Genomic DNA, 6,000 nt, shown 5'->3' with positions numbered 1-6,000 from the left:
TATCTGATGCTCGCTTAGTTCTATAGCCCATCCGACGAGCCATCCCGAGAGGTCAGGTCTATGCAAGATCTTTTTCAAGGAGTGATTTGTCATGACTATGGTGGTGTGGGCCAGGAAATATAGTCGTAGCCTTCTTGCCGCAGTGACTAGAGCAAATGCCAACTTCTCAATATGGGAATATCTAATCTCCGCATTTACTAACACATGGCTAATATAATAAATCGGTTTTTGGAGCCAAGTTGTGTGTGCCTCCTTCACAAGTACTGTACTCACCACAATTTTCAACGAAGCTAGGTATACTTACAAATCTTCACCATGGTCAGGTCGGACTAGTAGTGGTGGGTTCATCACATATCGTTTTAGTGCCTTAAAAGCCTTCTGGCACTCGTCGGTCCAGCTAAAGTCCCGTGGGTTCCTCAAGCCTTTCAAGGCTTTGAAGAACAAATGACACTTGTCCTTAGCTCGTGACATAAACCTGTTCAACACGGCTACTCTCCCCATCAATCCTTGTACTTTTTTTACTGTTCGGAGCGGTTGCATTTCCCTGATTGCTTTGATCTTTGAAGGGTTGGCTTCAATACCCCGCTTTGACACCATGTAACCTAGGAATTTTCCCGAATGCGTACTTCGCGGGGTTGAGCTTCCTTTGGTTTTTCCTGAGTACCTAGAAGACTTCGTCAAGGTCAACTATATGATGCTTAGCTTTCCTTCTCTTGACCAGCATGTCGTCGACGTAGACCTCCATATTCCTGCCAATCTGATCTTTGAACACCGTGTTGACCATCCTTTGATAGGTCGCTCTGGCATTTTTCAATCCGAAGGGCATCGCTTTATAGCAAAAGTTTCCATGCTCGGTCTGAAACACGGTGAGTGATTCATCGGCCTCGCTCATCCGTACCTGGTTGTATCCAGAGTATGCATCCATGAAGGACAACATTTCGTATCCTGCCAGCGCATCGATGAGTTAGTCGATCCGAGGCAAAGGGTAGTTATCTTTCGGGCAGGCTTTGTTCAGGTCGGTGTAGTCCACATACATTCTCCATTTTCCGCTAGCTTTCGGGACCATGACCACGTTAGCTAGCCAGGTTGGGAACTCTATGGGTCGGATGAAACCAGACCTCTTCAGCTTCTCGACTTCTTCCTCAATCGCTACAAGTCTCTCATGGGCAAAATTTAATCATTTTTGCTGTACAGGTTTCCTGCTTGGGTCAACCCAAAGCTTATGCTCGGCGACATGACAAGGTATCCCAGGCATATCGGCGTCCGTCCATATAAAAATATCTACATTAGCCCTGAGGAAGCCGACTAACTTCATTTTCTACTATGGATCTAGTTGGCTGCCGATATGTACTTTCCTATCAGATCCCTCCTCCAGCTGCACCGAGATGAGCTCCTTCACCGGCTCTCCCCGCTGTTCGTTTGTCTCATCTCTCTGGTCAGGGACTTTGATGTTACAAGCCATTACCCAAAAATTGCCTTTGGTCAGCATTACAAAAGCCGCATAGCATTCCCTAGATTATTTTTTGTCGGCTCAATAGTCTCTGACCCTGTTCTCAGTTGGGAACCTCATCATCAAGTGTTTCGTAGACATGACTGCTCTGAGGGCGTTCAACGATGGTCGACCTAGAATTACATTGAAGGCCGAGACGACCTTTACCACCATAAAATTTATTCTGATGGTCTTCATGTTTGGGTATACTCCAACTGTTAGGGTCATCTCGATAGTTCCTTCTATTGTTGCCGACGCCCTTGAGAACCCATACAAGTGCGTTCCATCAGACTTGAGGCTATCATCCTTAAGCCTGAACTGACGGAAGGGTTCGTAGGACATCATATCTACTGATGCCCCGGTGTCGATAAGAATCTTGTGGACAGGTCTGTTGTCGATCACCACCTGTATCACTATCACATCGTTGTGAGGCCAGTTGATGTTTTCCATATCCTCATTGGAAAAACCAATGACAGGCTCCTTCCTTGCTTGCTTATTCACTGCCTCTGCGACCCCCATAAATCGAGCACGAGCTTTGGCTTTCCTGACTGACTCCTACCTAGGCCCTCCTAAAATTGTGAGTATTAGGGCACCCGGAGCTACCTGGCTCGTTCCGTCCTCCTTTCTATTATCGGGTGCTTTTCACCGATCTGAATGGGTCCTCGATCCGTTCTGCTTTCCCTCCGATCACCCTTCTGTTCTTCACCTCTCCCATCTCTTCTATCTTTCTTTGGTCAGGTCGGCCCCCTCTTTTATCTACCTTTGATTTGTCCACATATCGCGTGAGGCATCCTTCACTAATCAGCTTCTCAATTTCTCTTTTCAGCTGCCTACAAGCATCGGTATCGTGCCCAATATCCTTGTGGAACCTATAGTATTTTTTTGGATTCCTATCCTTCGCGTCAGAATACATCGAGTCGGGCCAGCTAAGCAGGCCATGATTTTGTATTTGCATCAGGATCTTCGAGCACCTTGTATTGAGCGGTGTGTACTCCGAACTTTGTGCCCTCTCTCTTTGATCCGTCCTGTGCCTCTTGTCATCTTTTCGATGAGGGCTTTCTTCCTGTCGATCCTTCCGATCTTCCTTGTCACCATTTCTCTTCTTGTCCTACCCCCCATAGGCTTCTTGCTGAGCTACGAGTACCTCAACCATATTAGCGTATTGGTTGCATCATTCCATCAGCTCTGGCATGGTGGTCACCTGATTCAGGACTAAGGACTTAACCAATTCTACATCAGTCACTCCATTGGGCAGGGCATTGAATGTCATCATCTCGTTGAGATCCTCAACGTCTAGGGACTCATTCATGAATCGCGTTAGAAAGTCTCGGATAGGCTCTTCCTTCCGTTGTTTCAATGCAAAGAGGTTCACCACGGTTTTCTTCTCCCTAATGCTTCTCGAAAATCTTGCTACAAAGCCTCAACCAGCTCCTTCCAACAATTGATCGACATCGGCTTTAGCTTCGAGAACCAAAGCGTTGCTACCCCCTTTAGTGAGGCCAAGAAAGCGTGGCACAACACTGCGTTTGTTCCATTATAGATCATCATGATCGAGATGTAATAACTGATGTGATCTATTGGATCGGTTTTTCCTTCGTACATCACGAAATTGGGCAACTTGAAGCTTCTAGGGAGATCAGCGTTCAGGATTTCATCAGTGTAGGGATAGTGTTAGGTTAAAGAGTGCGGGCCGGCTCCTTTCTTGCCCAGATTCTTTATCCGATCATCTAACTCCTGCAGTCACTTCTACCATACACGGTCGGAAGTGTAGTCGGGGTTCTTTAGCTTTGATTCCCCGACCTCTACTTCATCAAGCTTTCTGACCTTTTCGATGGGTGGGGTCTTTGACCTGAGCCTGGCTTGCTTTGAGTGGTTCCCGACTTCTTTGTTTTCTCATCGAACGCATCCCTGACGCGCCCCTCTTCTGTTTTGGACACGTTGCCCCGCATCTGAACCCTCAGGGCTTATCGACTGTCAAGTTGAACCTCCATCCGGGGGAGATGGTATAACTTGATAGGGTCGGGGCTACCGAGCTAAAGTGTCGAGCCAATCCAAGCATGCTCTGAATAGTGTCTGGTTTTCCAGAATCTAGAGCTATAATCATTGGATTTGTGCATTGGTCGCCGACGTGCCTGGGTCGAGAGTATCGAGCTCGACCAATGCGGGCTGCGGAGGTGGAATTAGTGTGCCCAGGCCCTCCTGGGCTGGAGGGACAATATCGTGATCCTCATGCACAGCGAGGCCTCGTCTGTCGTCAACAATCGATGGCAGTACTTCCTTTGCAATTCGCCGGGTGTTTAGCCGACCAACTCGGTCTTGTACCTGACTTGATCTGGGTCGGGATGTTTCTGACCTATCGGTAGCCATGTTAGCTTTTCTGTTTAGTTCCCACAAACAGCGCCAATCTATTATGACGTGATCTAGACTTGCTGATCTGGAGTCGAACTGTCCTGCAAAACAACAAGTTCGGGCTGAGGGAGTGCTGATCTGAGCCAGCGAAATGAACTCCGATGCCAAAGTTAGATCGCGCACACAGATAAACACTAGAATACAAAAATCTAAGCTTCAAATTGTCCCCTTTTGCCTGAGGGGTGTCTGGCTATTTATAGGTTCTGCACCCTGGACCGTCATAGGCTCCTGTCGATGCTAAACCATTATTTCGATCTAGCAAATGCATAGGTGGAGCTCTACCTGGGTTGACACCTGTCCAAGAGGGTCATCCCAGACGCGACCCTAGCTCACGCGGCCTACGTGACATGGGTGAAGCGATCCTGCCTTCACTGAGTATGCTGGTCAATGGTTTGCACGAAGCTCGGGTCGATCATGGTTATGCCGATCTAATCTTCGTCCTCAATTCCATGTGAACCACCATGTCCTGTTGGTCGACGTGGGTTCAGACTCCTAAATTCAGGTCATTCAGGCCGACCTGACCTGAAAAGATGACACCTGTGAATATTACATCTTCGGTGCGACCTGCCGTGATGTCGAAGCCTGCGAGTGTAATTCATAGCGGAATAACTACCAATATGGATGTTGTATTATCAACTGTCAAACCTTCAAGGGCAGTTGCAACTGTTGGCCGAAGTGTGCAATCTAATTCGGTGGTTATTAGAGATGTGGATTGTGGCGTTGCTAATGATAATGGGGTTAAATTACCTTCTAAGGAGACGAGGCTTGTTAGTGGCAAAGATAAGGGAGTTATTTTTATTAAATCAACGGAGATGAGAGATGGGCATGAGCATATAGTGTCCAACATACCTGAAGTGACCGTGACCAATTCTTTGAACCCTACTGCATCGGGCTGTATTTTTAGTGAGAAGAATGCTGGGATACCCAATGTTGAGAATCATTTTGCTCTGTTGCAGGACAATGACACTGCTAGATTAGGTGATGGAGGCGAAGAGGTTTCTGATGTGCCTCGTGTACGTGAGCGTAGTCCGGGCCAGGGTAACCCAGTGCTTAATCCAACTCCCCCTCTTCAGTAATGATGAATATTGCTGCATGGAATACTTGGGGTTTGAATGACCCCGGTAAAAGGAGGGCAGTGTTTGATTGGGCAATTAAAAATCATCTTGTTGTGTTTGGTTTGAAGGAGACTCGGGTTAAGGTAAGGAATTTTGATTGGTGTTTTAGAATGTTTAGTGGTCGATGGAATTGTTGTTCTAATCATGATGTTTGGCCACGGACCCCTCATGGTTGGGTTGCTGTTAATTGCGACGGGTCTGTCAAGCATAAGATGGGTGGTTTTGGTACTATTGGGTGAGATCATGAGGGAAGACCTGTCTTCGCTCTTGCTGGTGGGGTGCAGTGTGAGGATGTCCTCCACATGGAACTCTTTGCTATTAGAGCGGGGTTGTTGAAAGCAAGAGCTTTGCATTTACAGCAGGTGCAGGTGCATTCCGATTCACAGGTGGCGGTGCAAATGATTGTGGAAGCTTTTCAACCCCATTGGGAAGTGCTATGGTTGCTTGAAGAAATACGTGAACTGTGTGATGGGTTTCGTAGTTGTAGCTTCCTCCATCATATTAGGGAGATTAATACTTGTGCTGATTTTTTGGCCGGGTTTGTGCGACATGTACATGAATTTGATCTTAGTATTAATTGTCTGCCGGAAGCACTTTCCAATTTAATAAGGAATGATGCTTCTGGTATGACATACTACAGGCTGTAAGCTCTATATTCTAACTATATAAAAGCTCCTTTTAACCCAAAAAAAAAAAAGATCGAACCGTCAAACATCAAAAGAGAAGGGGCGACATGGCCTTGAGAATTTAAAAGGTTTTATTAGGGGGGGTCTCTCTCTGCGTTGAAGGACTCAGAATCGAAATTTTGAAACTCGGGGAGATGAGGAACATATGTGAAGGAAACTCCACTCCCACGAATGAATGACCGTTGTTTTGGTTTTTTTTTTTTTTTTTTTAATACAAAGACTTGTTCATCATATTGCTTTTCTACTATTTCTTCCCAGACCCTCTTGAAGCAGGCCCAAATATCTACTGGATCGATCTTTG

Source organism: Telopea speciosissima, chromosome 7 (genome assembly GCF_018873765.1).
Source record: "Telopea speciosissima isolate NSW1024214 ecotype Mountain lineage chromosome 7, Tspe_v1, whole genome shotgun sequence".
Taxonomy (NCBI): Eukaryota; Viridiplantae; Streptophyta; class Magnoliopsida; order Proteales; family Proteaceae; genus Telopea; species Telopea speciosissima.
The sequence above is the reverse complement of the archived record's forward strand: the minus strand, read 5'-3'. Positions refer to the sequence as shown.